Below are 17,747 nucleotides of genomic sequence, written 5' to 3'. Positions count from 1 at the left end.
GTAGAAAGGTACAGCCTTTCTACCTCTCATCATTCTCTGAAGCTGGACACACACAGAGCGACCTTGTATGGAGAAGAGAGGTGGGCAGACATACTGAAGTCTGCTCAAACCATTCATTGTTCTGTTGGATACAACAAAAAAATCTACTATGATAAAGATTATTGAAACCTTATGGCATACCAAGCACTTTTTTACCAAGCTTCTATATTGATTTGTGTTTAGGATGTTATTTTTTTTCCAATTTCCATCTATCTAAATTTTGTTTTAGATAGATGGACATTTTTTTCTGTCTTACAAACATACTGTAGGCCTTTAATTTGTTTTTCTGTTCTATGTATTTGATTATTAGCGTAACTTTAAAAGTAAACTTTTTTGTGTTTTTAAATTCCAAAATGCAATATTTTATTAAGACTATATTTTAAGTTTCCACACAAACTCAGTTTACCTGCCATCCATGTTGACTGCAGGTAATGAGAGCTCAGCAGTATTATGTTGCTAGTACAATCGTGGCACAGTGCTGTAAATCTAATACACACAATAAATAGATTTTACATAATACCTCTTCTTTAAATGCAGAGTGCATATTCAGGGTCAATTTAACGGTGATGCACACAGGAGTTGTGACACTGGGGAGAGCACAAAAAAGCCTCTAAAGGAATGTATGATTTGCTAAATCTGTGTTCATTGTACAATCAACTTTTAAGTGTCCCATACACAATTTTATTGGCTGTTTAATTCTACACTATTATCGATTGAACGATTAATCACCTCACAATGCAATTAATAAGAAGAGATGCTTTGTTATGGTGATATACCAAACACAAACCATAAAGAGTAAAAGTTTACTACCAGGGATCTCAACTAGGTTTGTTATTGTTCCTTGACTGGATCAGCCAGAGAGACTTGGGTGACAGAAAATTGCTGCTTATTCTTAAAAACAGAATAAGAGCTATCAGCTTGACATAATTTTCACTTCTACATCCAATCTGGAACTGCATCAAGTCATCCTTATCCCTACTCATATCTAGGTCCTTTCACAGTCTTTTTTTATGCTTTTTTGCTGTTCTTTTGGCATCAGCACAAATCCACCGTGCATGAACATTAGTTTCATTACTGGGTTTAAGACATACTGAAAGGTCTGTGAAATGTGTCTTTCAAATTATTGCAAGATATAATACACTGATCAGCAATATCCCAATGCTCTCCTTATCTTTTTCAAAAAAATTCAGCATGCAGTATTTGCAGATAGCATGTTTACCTCAATTCTGCTCCTGATAAGAACACCAGTGATAGGAATTTCATATCATTAAGTCTTTAGTTTTAAAAATAGTTCCATCCAATGTTGACCGTTTACCAAAACACATCAGTTGTGTGTCACAGTATTAGGATTTATCCTTAACAGACCTAAATATACATGAATATAGTCATTGATAATTACACATAGTCAGCATTGCTTCAAGCCAGTTCATGGGGTTCTCCCAGGCTACTGTAACACACCTAACTACGCCCATAATTGCATAAACCTGTCGCTGGATTCATTACAATAATTATTCTAATTTTCTGTAAACGTAATAAAGCAATGGGGGAAAATAAATAGGAGGGCAAGTTGTTTTTTAGAAGATATGCCATGTTTGTGCTTGAGTGCCTGTCACCTACTCAAGTGACAGAACATTTTATGTTTTGCTGTGGGCATAGCCCATATTTGTGAGCAATAGAAGCAAATCTCACCCTCTGTAACAAATAACAGTATGTAAAAATAATTAGTCTTTAATAGTTTGCTAGTTGCTTTCAGAACAAATTATTAAGATGTTGACCACCGAAAAGATGAATGTTGGATGGTAAGTCTGACTTAAACAGTTCTGTCATGAACACTTGTGTTTCAGCTTTTCTAAGCTGCCTCTGGTTGTTCACAAAGGATATGACGTCATGTGGCAATCATGTGTGGACAAATGTGGCAACATTGTTCTCAGAGCGAGTGTCAAGGCCATATGTAAATCACAGTTGTTGCTGAACATGCAGCCGCAGCAGATAGACTTCTGAATATGCTCAGTATAGCATTGTTTAATTGAGATTTTGGATTTAGAATATCAAAGGGGTTGCACCACTATCACGAACATATATTTACACATGCAACCAATAAACCAACCATTTTCAGAAGCATTTATAGACAGTGGACAAACATTTTCTTCTTTACTCTTTCATTGAAAATTATGTTCAGCTATTTTGTTAACACCAAAAAAGGGGCAATTGCATTGTTTGGTAAAATATATGAAAATTAAAAAAAATACATAAAATCACCTCAGACCTTTAAAACTGCCATACGGTGTTCACATTTTGTTCCAGTAGCATTTATTTCTAGGTAAAATGAACAAATAATGGAAATTAACCGACATGCATACAAACTAAGCAGTGACTCACATTCTGTTCACACCTAACAACTCCTTATGAATTAAAAGTTGAAGTAATGAAGCTTGAATTTTTGAAGTACTAAGAAGTTGTGTTTATTGAATCTATTAACATGCTTTACATACTTTATTTTGAATATATTGTTTTTATGATTAATGTAATTATGAACATTTTTCACAAGCCAATTTTGTTTTGTTTGGCTATTGCTGTTTGAAATGTTTGACTCTGTATTTCCCTTGACAATTATCTAAGACCGGTGACATGTGGTTTTAAACCTCTGATCAGGCTCTGCTTGTGGCTTGAGGTACACAAGGTTGTTCCTGACCTCCTATAAAACAACACAACCACCCTTAGTTCTCAGAAAATAGTAAGCATTTGTGACTATTTATAGCCTCTCCTTCAGCAGCAATGAAGTTGATGATGTTGCTGAATATGCTAGTAAAGGTCATTGGAGGTCCTTTTTTTCAGGTCATCCTCCCAATCTTTGAAAGATGAATGAACTGGTAGTATTAAATTAAGGTCCAACAGCTGGAGTTTCTATAATTGTATTATTATTATTATTATTATTATTATTATTATTATTATTATTATTATTATTATTATTATTATTATTATTATTATTATTATTTTGTCTCTTAGAGGTCATCTGATTTTGATAACAGAACGCACGCAACCTATGCAAAGCACCAGGGTTTTAGCAATAAGGGAGATGCTGTGAAGAAATTTACAATGACACAGAAATACGCTTCTCTCGACAAAAGGGTTTTGATGAATCACTTTCTTCTCTCAAATGTTAAAAGATTCAAACAGCGGTCAGTCATCTATGACATTACTCCAAAACCATGCAGCAACAAGGTTTGATGTTTTTGCCCACTGAACTCTGTGCATCCTCACTCAGTCAGTCCAGTCAGCTCCTCCTTTAGAAATCAGCCAATCACATCGACACATGTTATCTTTCCTACATGTTATTAAAGTTGATTCTATTCTGGCATAGATCATTTTATTTCAGGTTATGCATTGTTATTCCTCAAAGTGGATAACCACTACACAAACAACATTTCTGTTACTTTGTCTCATCAGCACATCAAAATCCTCCTTTTTTACGCCTAGCAAGATTAAATAAACTGTGAAAATCGATCCACTTCCCACCCAATTCCTGTCCAAAAAATTACTCAATTCCTGTCCAGCATGAGGTCACAAAAATACCAGAAAGGGCAAACATGAACTGGCTAGTGCATGCTGCAGGAGTAAAGGTAGTAATGGTAATAGAAATTGGCCTAAAAAAACTGATTAGTTTATTATCTTTGCCCAGAAACATGTAAGCAATACAAGTGGATCAATACAAACAATATTCCACTGTCAAGTGTGAATACCGATCATCCTGTGGCCACTGCTTCACTCGCTCTCATTCTAGATCAACACTTTTGGATATGTTCTGGGAAAATACTAATCTATATTCTGCTCATCTTTCCTTAATATCATCAATCTCCACTTAAGACAGTCAACCTATTTAAGAGGGACATATGACATGCTAATTTAGTTGTACTGTGTCATTTTGTACATGAGATTTTGGCAACAGATAACTTGAGCGTGACTGGAAATTATTTGATAAAATTACAATTACCTCCGTGCCACCCCCACACAAATTTTAGCTAGCACACAAATGTGCACAGAAGATGTTATAATTTAAGCCTGCTGATTCTTGCACTGTACTGAATGTGTCATTAGGAGGGAAAAATGGCTTAAAGTCACGATGCCAGCAGCTTAGGGAAACCGAAGTTTTTCTTTGGAAGGAAACACGATTTTTATCTGGCAGTAATGACAAAACAACATTTTATGAGCATTATGGTGCTTAGAAAAAGCAGGAGTGTGGGCGGATTTTAGTCATGGATATACTCAGATAAATGAGCTTATAATTACTAAATTATAGGTGTATACCAGTGCACCTGGTATTTTGATATTTGTCAAGATGCTATCAATGCTCAGTAATTTCTTCCAGTGGTTAATTTATTTATGATTCACGTAGAGTACACTGACTCCGGTTGTGAAAGGGGCAGGATTATTTGTCACATCCAAATGTATTTATTTTTATCCTGTTCTGGAGCAGGAACATCCTAGATCATCATATTTGACACACAAATAAAATGTTTACTTTAATATTTACTCACATTCAGACAAGTTATTTTACTTATTATATATATCTACATAGCATGCTTGCTCACAGGATGCAGAGATTTTCTGTAAGAAGCATGAAGCACGCATACTTATCTTTAAAATTAGGAGCTTTGTTTACGGAGTCGCACATGCAGGCATGAGTTTTTGCATGTGAAGGGACAAAGGTAGTCTTTTTTTTGCCAGTGTGAAGGTTGCAGCATTCTTGGGAGGGCACATATGCCAGTGCCGACAAGTGACACTGATCCGTCGGAAGGCTAAATTTATGCAAGACTGATAGGGGCAGGTGCTCTTAGCTGGGACAGTGGCACAGGGTGGTCGGAAAGAAGCAGACCTGATTTCAGTCCAGGCAGAGATCGAGGGCAAACACACAACCCAAATAGGGGTTTCTTTTCAAAGCCAGCTGGTCTGGCTTTAATTCATGCGGGACATCGAACTTAAACTAATTTCTCTCTCTCTTTTTTGTTTTGTAATTATATTTTTTACTATCTTTTTTGTTGTTTAGGTTTTTTAACAGGTTTTCTCTCCTTTTTTTTAAACATTTGGGCCTCAGCTGGTTCTGCAGGGTGTAACTTCCTGGGGAAGCAGAGAAAAGGCACGGGTGAGTTTTCACAGAACAACCTATTCCTTCCCTTTCCCCCCCCCCATCTTGTCCGAATGTCATTCTGTCAGTGGAAAAGCCTGTACCCTCCAGGATGTTAGGCCATACATGGCAGACTGATTCAAAACATGTGTAACCGATTAAGCTGTGATTTTGATATTGGTTCAACTCTGCTGAAAAAGTTCTGTAATTTCTTAAGATGTTTTTCTTTCATTTTATTCCAAAACTAAAGTAGATTTTATCTCACCAGACTGACAGAGAAGAAAAACAGTCGGTTTCAACTAAGGTGGAAACAGTAATTTGGAGAAAGTTTCACTTAGGAACTTTAAGCTATTTTCATATATGTAGTTTTTTGCAAATGACCACACAAAACAGAAGTCTCCAATCTTTTTCTTTGTTTTTTTTGTTTTGTGCCAAATATGTATTTTGCATAAGACTTTGAAAAGTTAGTGAGAGGAACAAAAACATTAATTCACTTAGTTTTGTCAGCTTTAAAACTGTTTCATTCTCCTTATTTCACCAAACCAAACTAATTTTGCCAACTCATACAAGTAGAACTCGCAGTATATTATTGTCTCATTTGCTTTCCTCGTGGAGAACCACTAATTCCCCAAAATTTAGAACCTTCGAAACTTTGACCCAGTTTACGGGAACTGCTTAGCCCTCACATATTAGCTTTACCGGCTCTGAATTCCCTGGCTTTGATGGTCACCAGAGTTGAGGAAACGTGTTGTTTTCTTTCTCTGTAGGGTGGTGTGTGCTCTCACACTGTTGCCTTTTTGCCTTTGAAAGTCACCTCATCCCGTCAGTTTGCTTTCAAGCTCTGCAATTGGTTTAATTCTTGTTTTTAGTTGATGTAGCAAGATGGAAACTTGAGCCAGGGTGCCTATTTATTTTTATTAGTAGCGGACGGACGAGTGATATAAAGTGTGTATCCAATTATTATTATTTGGTATGCTCACCAAATGTAATTCAGTTAAATTCCTAAAGAAATTTGATGTTATATCTGTTTTCGACTCACACTAATTTAATTGCAAGAAAGTGAATGTGTGAATAGTTGCTTAATTTGCTGTTTCAGTTTATTATGTTATAGACGAAGTTAATGTAGTCGCTTTGTGGTTACAATGTTTTCGTCATTGGAAAAAGTGTATTTCATTTAATTCAGTCAGTCATTCAATTTTAAACAAATTACAACTGTACCATGACCTATTGCACATATGGGAGCAGTTTTGATAGCAGTGGCGTGGAATGCACGGTGTTGTGATGCTTTAATGGCTTACAGAAGCGGTGAGTAATTTTGCTCACATTATGGCTTTTTTTTATTTGCTCTTCCCTTTGTTATTTAACTCTGGGAGATTTCCAGCAGCGTTATGTCCTCCTGTATGATAACTCCTTTTCCTTCTAGCCCCGCTGAGCGGTGCTGAGGCCAGAAAACAGTATGATGCTCCGCTGCCGCGATGCATTGCTTGTGTGCTGGGGCCGCCTGGATCTACAAAACACAAGCGCTGGAGCTAGGCGGCTCTTTTGATCTGCGGCTAATCTCAACTGCCTGCTTCCCCTCTGATCATGTATGAATAAGAATGAGTCGAGGGTGATCCTGAAGGCACAAAGAGCTTTAGACGGTGCCGCTCGTCTGCCAAGCTCCACCGTGTAGCACAAGCCGGAGCCCGTGGCCGCTATAGGCCCCACAATCGCACACATGAGCTGGGGATTCCTCATTTAGATACATTTATTCCTCTGCGCTCCCTTTTCTCTCACTGCGAGATGTTATCGGGTGCTTGTTAGGAGTGTGGGAGAAATTGCGTATCCACACCAAATGATCTTTAATTGTCCGTAGAATTGGCAGAGGTCAACAGCTGCAGGAAGAACATATGCCAAGTCATTGTGAGTAAAGGATTTTGAAACGGTGAAAACTAGAGACCTTTCTGTGGCACAGAGAAATAATAAAAGGAGGAAAGACAGACCATGAATAGTGAAAAATGAATACTTAAACAAGTTGTCTCCTTTTCATGCCTGTGTTCTAGTTTGCAGGACACATTTTTGAAAAGTTTCTCAAAGTGATAAATCTGATTTTTTTAAGTTTATTTATAGTGCCATGAATGTTACCTGTGTCATTTTTTAAAAACGGGAAAGTTCTCACTAGAGAGTCTTACTAGAGAGTCTTGCTAGAGAGTCTTGCTTGCTATGCCAGGCAGATTTCTGAACACTGTTGTCCATTGAATAAATGTTACTCAGTGCACAACTTCTATCTAATTACTAGTTTAATGTGGCTACAATGTTTCTTTGGTTCTGTAAACTGAGTCAGATATGAATATTTTATAGGAAAACATAACATACACATACACTGAAAACTGTTAAAAAATCTGAAGTTGTGCACATACGCCTATCGCAAGGTAGCAGTTTTCAGTGTGGTTAAAACAAACTACATTTAATAGTTACTAGGAAATAATATCACAAAACTGCTAGTTCTGCAGTTTTAGCAACAAGAGTCTAACCCTGAATTTACACTGCCTGCGTCTCTTCTCTGCCAAGGAACAGACTCTGCAGTAAATGTGCACCCACTATAGCCAATGAGAGCATTTACACTGCGTCTGCATGGCAGCGTTGTGTGCATTGCCTCTGCATAACCAACCGTCAAAATTAGAACCAATCCTGTTTTTGATGGACACAGAAGCAAGGGCAGAGTCAATCTTCAAAGATCACTCCACTCCAACAGAAAAAGCTGAGATGGATGCAGGGTAAATCCACAGTTACAGTGCTCTTGTCCGGAGCTAGCCAAAGATATAATTGAGTTTGTGTCCTCCATGCTAGCAGGGGGCCCTCAAGAGCACTTTACTCTAATCCCATATGTTCACATTTGTAGTTGTGTTGCTCAAATAACAGACTGTCCCCTAGTGATGGGTTATTTTTGTTCTTACCAATTAAACTCTTACCACTTAAACTGAAACATACTCTGGGTTAGTTTGAACCATTTCAACAAACAGCGTTGAAACGCAAATGTTCAGCCGAGTAAACTTAGATCTTGGCATTTACGTGTTACATTATGACCGACCAACGTTAGAAACGAGGCCCTCCCACTGTCCCAAATTATATCAATCATACGCAGTCATTGTGAGAGCATATCCAATCCACAGAAGGCAAACCCATACAATAAATAACTCTAAATTCTCACTGCCAAATGTTGTAATTGGTGAAGAATGAAATGGAAACCAATGTTTCTTGGCCATTTGTCAATAGGTAAGGAACTACATTATTGATAAAGTCTCAAAGCACAATATGAACAAGAGTGAGGGACAATGAACATCGTCAGTGTCTAGTGTGTGTGAAAATCAGACTTTGAAACAAACTTCAATAGGATAACTATGCATCTTAACTAATCATCCATCTGTGCAAATATAATCTCGCTCCCATTTCTGCACTCCCTACACTTTGACATGTGCAGTTTTTTTTACACAACTTCAGGAAATACTAGTGGGCACTCCTTGAATTGAGACCAAAAAACCAAAAGGAATGCCAGCATCTCCCCTTGCTAAGCACAATTAGAGAAAGGGCAGCAAGAACAATGAAATAACTGTGCCTGCTCTGGAGCGGCTCATACCGAATTATTTCCCAACCATTCAAAGCGGAGGAAAAATCATTAACAGAAAGTAAGTTTTTTTTTCTCCCTCTCAAAGCAATCTAGAGGAGACAAAAAGAGTGCTTAGCCCTTGATATGTGCAGACTGAAAGCATGACAGTTAGAAGATTTAGGAACAGAAAGAGAGGTTAGAGAAACAACAGTGTCAGGGATTAGAATGAAAAAAATTCAAGTAAATTAAAATGAAAATAATTAGAATGCAGTACGGAGGATAATTTCAACAAGTATTTAATCTATTTAAAATGACCTTTTTTTCTAGAGATGATAATTCTACTAAATTGCATTGCTAAAAAGCTATTGATGCATGGTTTAAGTTACTGATTTATTTTTGCATGAGGGATACCTCCAAGTTAACACCAAACTGAGATATTTCATTCTGTTAGAGAAGGGAGCAGACCTCCCCTACAGGCTGCACACTTAACTGCAGTGTGAGTGTGTATTTAATCTGTAACAGATGGTTCACCGATGGCACCTGTCATACAGTAGGCACATTAATGCTATATATGAAATTAAAGAGCCGTGATTAGAAATCAAATCAATATGTAGTCACTCTGCAGGTGTTTAATGAAACATGAATTCCCACCTGTTTTTTTTTTTTTTTGTTCAGTTTTCTTCAAAATATCCAGAAGTTAAGTGTTTATTTTATTGAAATCTTAATGATTTCAATAAAATTAAGAAAATTAAGAGGACAATTTCCTACTATTTGAGTCAAGTAAGAATGATGTTTTGGTGTGTGAATGTACAAACATGCATTCATATGACGGTGTAAAAAAAAAAAAGCGAGGAAGCAACAGGCCTGACCAACAGTTTACCCGGCAGAGCTTCATCTGAGGCTGTCTGCATGGTCACAGGACCAAAGAGCTGTTCTGATGTTGTAACTGGAGCCCCGGGCGCAACAAAAGCACAGCTTGTTGTTGAGCTTGTGATTCATCCATAATGCAGAAAAGGTGTACAGACAGAACACTGTTTGTTAAATACAACACATGCAAATCCCACGTGACACAGCTTGGAGAGAGCCTACCTTGTGGCCATTGCACTTAGGAGTCCTCCTGACCTTGTTGTTAGTGTGTTCAAGTTTATACTTGAACTCTTTACAGGATCTGTCATCATTTGGTTTTACGACGTTTGGCGGGACTGTCTATGGTTCTGCTGACATATAAAAATAGATAAAAAACAATTTACTTTTAGGGGGAGTTTTGTTAGGGGGTTCATTTTTTTGCTGAATAAGAAACACCTCAAATTCTCTAAATGCGTTATTTTTAAGTTAAAGTTGTAATATATATTCATCTTGGAGTAATGCAGTTGTTTGTGTCTGTTTGGAAAGTAAGCATGGACTAGATTTAAGATAAGTTAAGGTTTTGATGCCATTGAGATTTTCTGATACGCCGTTCTTTTGGTTAGGTCCTTTTAATGAGAAGCCAGAGAAACTGCGAAAGTAACCAGAGGTTTCCCAGACCTTCAGGAGCTTTAGGTCCTGCAGAGCCGAACCTCTTTTTCTCATGTTGTTGGGCACTGGTGGTCAGCTGGCTGAATGAAGACAACAACTACAGTTTTCTATTGCTTATAATGAAAACAATTTGCATATTTTGGAAATATTTAAATCATGGACAGTCTTGGAGCTCTGGCTATCTCACTTATCATGATGTTATGTTACTGTTTTAAAACCGTACCTGGTAGCAAATGTGCAACGTGTAATGCAGCTCACTTCAGGTTGGCTACAGGAACAGAAAGCAAAACTAAATAATCACCTAAAATTAGATAATTTCTTCCCCAGTGTTACTGTATAAAGAGCAGAAAGGCAGAAAGGCAAAACGGTGTAATATTCTATGTAATTATCACCTCAGGACTACGACTAAAATTAGCTGGAATTTATTGTACATTTTAATAAAGTCTTTTTTTTTTTAAGAATGCATGTTATGCATTTTTTTGTTTGTGACAGGATTCAAAATTATGGTGTTTTTTTGCTCAAGGTTATCATGCTGTGAAAGTATGACATGCCTTGAGCTTTCTATGAAAATGGATAACAATCGGTTATTGTTATTTGTCCTGGAGTCATGGTAACAATTATGTCTAATTGTTTACCAAAAAAAAATACTTACTTTCATAATACATGTTTGGTTAAGTAAATTATCATGTGGTTAAAAAGAAAAAAAATAATTAGCCAACACAACATAGCTATATTGCTTCTTTGTTTTTAAAGAAAAAATAATATAGAACATTAAATTCATAGTTTATTTAAATATAAATCCCACATTCATAGAAAAATATCTCTTTAGCTTTTTTTTAATAGGGAGAAAAAAGAAAATCATTTGATCACAAATGTTGTTGTTTCTTACATTTTATATTAGCAAAGTGTGCTTCCATGATTTGAGTGAATCAAAATAAATTTTTGTCACCTTTACTCCTCTAATTATAATTTACAGTGGTAGAATTTCTAGCAGCATAATTACTGGTGATGTTAACCTCTGAGTTTTCTTATCAATCTTATTAATAAGGAGCTTGAAATCATATTAAATGCAAGGCTTTGCAAGCTAACAAAATTAGAAAAAGCAGAGAAAAGGAATTCTCTCTCCTCTGCAAAGTGTGACGTGACTCCTAAAGTGGGGATATCTCTCCAGATGTTTGGGTTGAGCATGTCCTGAATATGTATGCTAAATTTAACAGGATGGGCAAAAGACAATTCAATTAAAAAGTGTTTCATCCCTGCACAAAATCAAGAACTACATAATTAAATTGAAAATATTAAAGCAAAAATGAGAAATTTTCATAAAACTCGAGAATAAAATTTTAGGAGTAACAATTTGTTTTACACATGCTTTTACACTGAATAATATGCAGACGCTTGACTGTAAAAATATTATCAGACACCTATGTCTTCTAAAAGCAAGAAAGAAAGCATGCAACAAAATTCAAACCCATGTGCAAAAGGGAAATCTATAGCTTCTCAGCTGAGCCTGTGAGTTAAAATGGCCTGCAGGTCTTTTTGTCCCCACCGTGAAGGCTTTGGTCGTCACGTCATGTAGCATCAATCTACTGTCAAAACACCAAACGTCTCCAAAATTCATTAGGGAAACGAGCGCAGGAAACAGCGACTGAAACCTGTAAATACCAAGTGAAGCTGGGAGCATCCTCAGACATATCCGACATACAACAAATACTCCGCTCGTCTCCCAGAGCCTCTGTAATAGCCGGCTAATTCTCAGGAGCGGCGAGGCAGAGTGCTTGACAACATCATCGACTGTGACAGGCAGATTGTATTTTCACGTGAGCGTGATCGACAACAGATTGCACTGAGCCCGGGCTGTTCCTGTTTGCCCTGGAAATGTGTTTGTGTTTATCTTTTGCTTGAAGAGAGGCATTCCTTTCCCTCTCTCCTCCTCCCTCTCTCCGTGTTTCTCTGTTACCAAAAACACGCATTTTTAGATGAACCACTCTGCGCGTGTTTGCGTGTGTGTGTGTCAGAGCATCTGTGTGTGACACAGGCTGTAAAGTGACTGCCAGGAGAGGCTTAAGAAACAATCCAAGCAAGATCAATATCAGCAAACCGCACTTATGTGTTTGACTTAACATCCAGTTGCAGTTTCCCCTGTTCTCTTTACATGCCAAACCTCACAGTAAACTGCATTTAGCTGATGGCCTGAGGAGTGCGTGTACATGCTGTGACATATTGTAATTGCATAATTGTGTTGGCAAACTGTAAAACAAATTTTATTTTCCCCCCATCGGGCTTTGATGCGACTTGTCAAACCCACACTTGAGCACACTCTCACACTCCCTCCTCTGTATGTTAAGCGCAGCCTTATAGGAGTAGGAGGGAAGGATGATCTGGGCCAAGAAAGTTTCAGGTGGGAAAAAACAGCCATTAAAAATAGTTTGACATAGTATACAAAATTCAAAGGGATAATTCAGAACTTTTTCGGCAAGGTTTTGTTAAATTATAAGGAATTAATATCTCACTTGGAGTAGATGCCTCTCTAATTGTCGTCATTTCATATGAATCCTGATTATATGGACATTGAGGTAAAAGGTAACACAAAGTTAGAGAGGGGCCAAACTTCTTAAAACAGCTCTTGAACCAGCTTAAATCTTAAAAAGGTCGTGAAGGTTTATGCAAATGCTATCTCATTAACTTGTAAACTATTGTCGTGTTTGAATTGCTGACTGACATAGGAAATGGAGCCGGGAGGCTGTATGCTACCATTGATCCTTCTTTGTGAAACACTTACTAGCAACTGACCAAATAAAGTTTCCCCCCAATCCCCTAAGCGCAACTACTTGACTGAAAGGCAACATAGTATAAAAATCAATAAAATATCTCCGAGTTCATCTTGATCCTGCACTGCTTTACTTTTCTATCAGACTTATATTAATCAGGAATGTTTTGAATGTCCCCTTTTAGTACGTGTTTCACAAAGGAAATCAAACTCCACTTCTAATGTAAATAATCATTGGCTTATCTGTAAATAACTGCTCAATGCAAATTAAATATGACAACAGATCAAATTTTTCAGAAAAAAAAAGCATTTGCATAAAACACAGTGACATGTTTGAGATTAGACTTGATTCTGGACAATAAATATTTAATTGGCTTTGGCTCCTTTTGGGCAGGCTGGTAACTTCTAACTAATCTTGATGTGTGCTGTATGAAGATGTCAAGAGAATTATTGACTACAGGATTGATTTTAAGTGCTTATAACTATTTAATAGAATCTCACTTAAAAAAATATCAAACTATCCCTTTAATCCACAACTGTTTGTACCCACATATGTGTCACAAGTTTTACAGATATCTCAGCTCAATAGCAAATGTAATACATATTGAAATACACAGTACGATAAGATTTTGATTTGGTCATGGATATAGGGTGTTCTTGAATATTAAATATGCAGTCGGTCTTCCCTGCTTTGCATTAAGAGTAAGAGCACTGATAAAGCTGGATGTATGCCTTCATTGTAGTTTTACAGTTATGCGCCCTTATATGAATATGCATGAGCTAACGATCACATTGTTTTAATGATTTTACACCATTCAAATGTATTCAATCCATAGCCTCCAATTTATTCAGACGCCTGCATGTGGTCATTATATACACACACACACATTTATATTTCAAGAGAAAAATATTTTAAAGTATATATTCACAGATTCACTGGAAGGTTCATACTTCCTCTCGTCATGTCTCTGCACTTTGTTTCTCTTTCCAGGTGCCGTTAAATGACAACCTCAAGCATTGCAGTGCAGAAAGGACCCCTCCAATGAGCTGCTGGCAGACAGCGTAGAGAGCAAGGGGGACGCAAGACAGAAGACGAAGGAACGCTGAATGTGGTATAACCAAAAAAAAAAACAACAAAAAAAACCAAACACCTATGCACGTTGATGTATCCCTTATCGTGTCTAGTCGTAACAGAGGTCTGAAGGGGGAGAAAAAGTGTCTGCGGAGGTTGTGAAAACTGTGTACTCATTGTTTCACTTGCTATTGATATCTGACATGTTCACATTATGAACTCAGGGTGTCTAACAGACTACTCCTTATTGATTATCATAGAGGACCATGGTCCAGAGGAAATGCTATTAAAGATTAAAGGGTCATGTGATGTGAAGGTGGCACACAGAGTTATCAGACACCAGCGGCTTCAGTTACATGCTGTAATGTCCATCCGTCAAACAGATTAGCCAGCTTGATTTATTTATTAACCCTTGCTCCCCACATTTCCTAACTTGACTAACTAGGTGGCAAGATTGCAGCCTACACTCCACAGAAAGGCAAAGAGGGACTCACATTTTGTGCATTAGGCTCATGGGGAAGGACTTAACTGTTTGGTGTAGATTTCAGAGTGTGAATTGATACTGCAAAATACAATACTAAACTCAAGCGAAACCAGGGTATCACAGATATATTTTACAGGCGACATTACACACTGAACCAACCAGCAACCATAAATATAGTGGATATTCGTATTATAAACATGTGTGTTGGGGTCAGCATAAAAACGTGTAGTCTGCTTATGGTCATCTCCAGTTGTTAGGAGGTGGGCACATAATATGTCTTGTAATATATTATTGCTGAACACTGCAGTTGACAATCAATGATGAAGGCTAAACTCAGCCTTGGATCAGCTCTAGTTCAATATCTATACCTAGACTGGACAGCGCGACACTGAATAATTCCATACACGACAGACAGTGTTTGTTTTTGGCATTATGACAATCTAAGACAAGGGTAAAAAAACAGCACAGTGCATGTTTTTGTCAAACATCACCAGAAACTTTAACTGTATTGTGTCATGATGTGTTATTTATTTTATTTTTTTTAATGCAGTTTGGATGTGTAAAGCCTTTATGTGGCAACAAACAAAAATTGATATTCTCACCCAAAAATATGGTCAAAATTCATTATTGTTTCCTCTCCTATACAACCACCACTGAATGAGAATAATAAAACTATTATTATAATAAATCTAGGTATTTAATAAATTCTATGGGATACATATTTCTACACAAAGCCACTGCACTGTGTGTCTTATCTCAAGTGGAAACGTACTGCTCTAATTGACACTAATAGAGTGGATGTTTGGTAATCATTTGGCTGGGTGGATAAAGAGTTGGTATTTTCCACAATGCTTACTCACTGTCTATGAGGGCTTATCTGCATGAAATAGCTAGGACTTGGATAGATGGAAAGAAAATCTGAGAATGTAGACAGTCTTTCTATATCCAAAGAAAATCATTTCCCTTAAGACATACCAAAGGATTTGACTTTTCAGACTCTGTGTCAAACAGTAAATAATTTAGTTCATAACTTTACTTTTCTTCTGAAGTCCCAGAAAGAGATGGGGTTTTTCCCCCCTGCACTAACAAAACCAGCTGTTGTCAAATATTGTCTTTGGGTAGATTTCCATCAGCATTTTAGGGTTCAAGTTATGTAAGTTTGCCAATAAAGTTGTCAAATTAAAATTTTTGAAATGTACACGCTCAAAAATTCTAACATTATTGAGATTAATATATTAATCTTGTTTGTTCAGGCATTATAACTGTTACCTAACTAGTGAAATCACATGGTATTGTTGACATGTTACAAGCTTATAAAACCTATTCTTAAGAGAAGAGATGTACATGTTTTATCGGAAAACCAATGGATAAGTATAGGCAACAACTATTTCCAGGTTGAGGCTGGATTACAATTTTGACTTCAGAATTAGCGCCATCACTGAACTAGCTGGATACCCATTTAAATTCTTGTTCCAACAGAGCCTATCTAAACCATTATTAAACATTGCATTTATAAAAAAAACACACTTGATTCAAGTTTCTGGTGATTTTCGTGGGTAAGGTTTAATACCGTCCGAAACTTATTTTTTACAGTGCATAATAAATGAGAATTTGGCTAAGCCGAGTCTGCATACAATTAAAACATGTAAGAATGATTTATCATCAAAACTATAAACTTACTTCAGATGGATCTATTGATATAATTAACGAATATTACTGGATTTACAAAGTAATGCTGCAATGTAAACAATTGTTTAATTTGAAATAACGGCTAATATAATTAACAACACACCTTTACAGTATTCTTTTAATTTAATAGGCATATACAAGTCCAGAAACCTTTTTTTTCCGCTGTTTAGCAAATTATCGTTGATTTCCGATGAAAGGAGTTAAAAAAAACCTAAGTTTCCCACAATGAACACTACAACTTCGGCGGCTTTTTAAAAATAGACTGCAGACGCGCTCTCTGTTGGTTCATTAGTTAAACTAGACATCAGCCCATCATCTTCCTCTAGTGGTCCTCTCGGAGCAGTTAATTGTGTGTCCACTTTATCGGGACTGCCGTGATAATAAAGTATTAAGAAACCATGCCTCGTTCATTAAAGTAGAGTGGGGAAATGTGAGACCGCCCCCTTTCAGGAGTCAAAAAAAAAAAAAAAAAGGAGAAGGGGGGAAAAATGATTATTGCTTCTCGCACAGGGTGGGAGAGTAGAAAGGTTTCAGGCAAACATTCGGTCTGGATTTGAGGGAAAGACAGAAACAGCGCTCTCAACACCAGTGTCAGGCTCCCAGACATCCCGCACTTCACCGGCACCTCCCTCCACCTCTAACACCGAGTCCCGCTCCTCTAACCGGCACCTCTTGGAGGGAACAGGCGAAGCGTCCTCACCGCCTCCAGAGAAGATACTGTCCGATCACAGAGAAGGTGGGGGGAGACGCACACACAGAGCACAGAGTAAGAGTGAGAGAGAGAGAGCGAGCGCGAGCGAGCGAGCGAGAGAGAGAGAAAGAGAGAGAGAGTAGTTTGGTTTGATATTATACAGACTCCTACCACGTACTGTACGTTACTTTTTTTTCTTACCCGGCGCCGTCTTCTGCTAAGTTGCGCTCCTGGATTTTAAGTGCGTCTCAGCGAACTCCGTCCCCCCCCATCAGGCAGCGGCTTCACTCTTCCTGTCAAACAGCCGGGCCAAACAACCGGCGGACCCGCTTGTTGTTTCTTTCTCCTCACCCCGAAGAAGATTTCATACCTAACAAAAGTAAGTACCCGCCGCGTTAACACTTGGCACTCACTCACCCAAGAAGTGCAGCGTCATTTACATATAGATATCTTTATTTCTAAGGGGAAAGTTAGCGGCTCTATTTTGACGCGCGCAGCTCGTCAACAAAGTGTATTAACTGCGCGTATCGATTTGTTGTGACCTCCGCCGGTGTCAACTCTGTACTATCATTACAAGGTGACATCAAATAGCTGGTTATGTTCTATTAGAAAGAGACCAAATGAGTTTTCATGTCATTGTTAATGTTACTGTTGTGGTGACCTTGTGCAGCTTTGTAGAGTCCACATGCACAAAGCCACATAAAGTGAAATGAAGCGCGTTCCTAAATATTATACACAACTATATAATATAATTAGCAGATTCTATAGCCAGTAGTATATAT

At 37.5% G+C, this 17,747-nt stretch overlaps 1 protein-coding gene across 14 annotated transcripts in view; it reads left to right on the top strand.

The window, feature by feature from the left end:
- The first annotated feature begins 4,908 nt into the window (after nucleotides 1-4,908).
- The window catches only part of mef2cb (myocyte enhancer factor 2cb), an 85,475-nt gene continuing 72,636 nt past the window's right edge, over nucleotides 4,909-17,747 (top strand). For 7 of the 14 annotated variants that reach the window (XM_008418903.2, XM_008418901.2, XM_017306737.1 and 4 more), the window contains exons 1-2: nucleotides 4,909-5,179; nucleotides 14,021-14,141. The gene's annotated coding sequence lies outside the window, so the exon portion shown is untranslated. Of the gene's footprint in view, nucleotides 5,180-14,020; nucleotides 14,142-16,784; nucleotides 17,011-17,077; nucleotides 17,345-17,747 lie in introns of those variants that run through there. The other 7 variants (XM_008418902.2, XM_017306738.1, XM_017306736.1 and 4 more) reach the window with 3 other exon arrangements.

The sequence above is a fragment of the Poecilia reticulata genome, linkage group LG9, assembly GCF_000633615.1.
Source record: "Poecilia reticulata strain Guanapo linkage group LG9, Guppy_female_1.0+MT, whole genome shotgun sequence".
Lineage (NCBI taxonomy): Eukaryota > Metazoa > Chordata > Actinopteri > Cyprinodontiformes > Poeciliidae > Poecilia > Poecilia reticulata.
This window is presented reverse-complemented; position numbering and strand designations above follow the sequence as displayed.